This window comes from Austrofundulus limnaeus, unplaced genomic scaffold (assembly GCF_001266775.1).
Source record: "Austrofundulus limnaeus strain Quisiro unplaced genomic scaffold, Austrofundulus_limnaeus-1.0 Scaffold1898, whole genome shotgun sequence".
NCBI lineage: Eukaryota > Metazoa > Chordata > Actinopteri > Cyprinodontiformes > Rivulidae > Austrofundulus > Austrofundulus limnaeus.
The window spans coordinates 35137-35591 of NW_013954300.1; positions in this window are offsets into that span (position 1 = coordinate 35137).

Genomic DNA, 455 nt, shown 5'->3' on the forward strand with positions numbered 1-455 from the left:
AAATGACAAGGAAATGTGCTGAGGATAACTGAAGGGTGGAAACACAAAGAAAACACAAAAACAACAAAACACACATCCTCACACTCTTGTGGCTCTGGTCTTCTGTATGTCTGCTTCAGGTCCTGGGGTGCGGGTGGGTCTCCACAGTCACTATTAAATATTCCATTGGAGAAACCCTGTATATGCACACATGTTCTCAACCGCACACAAACAGGTGTTCAGATCCTGGGGTTTCTGACGGTCACTGAATGTATGCATGTATATGTATATTTACAGGGCAGCTGTGGCTACAATGTAGTTTGCCATCATCAGAGTGTGAGTGTGAATGGGTGAATGTCTGTAAGTGTAGAGGGCTTTGAATGTCCTGGATGGATTGAAAGGCGCTGTATAAGTACAGTCCATTTACCATCCACTATCCATTATAAAAAAAATTCCCTTCTCACCCTCCGCGGGTG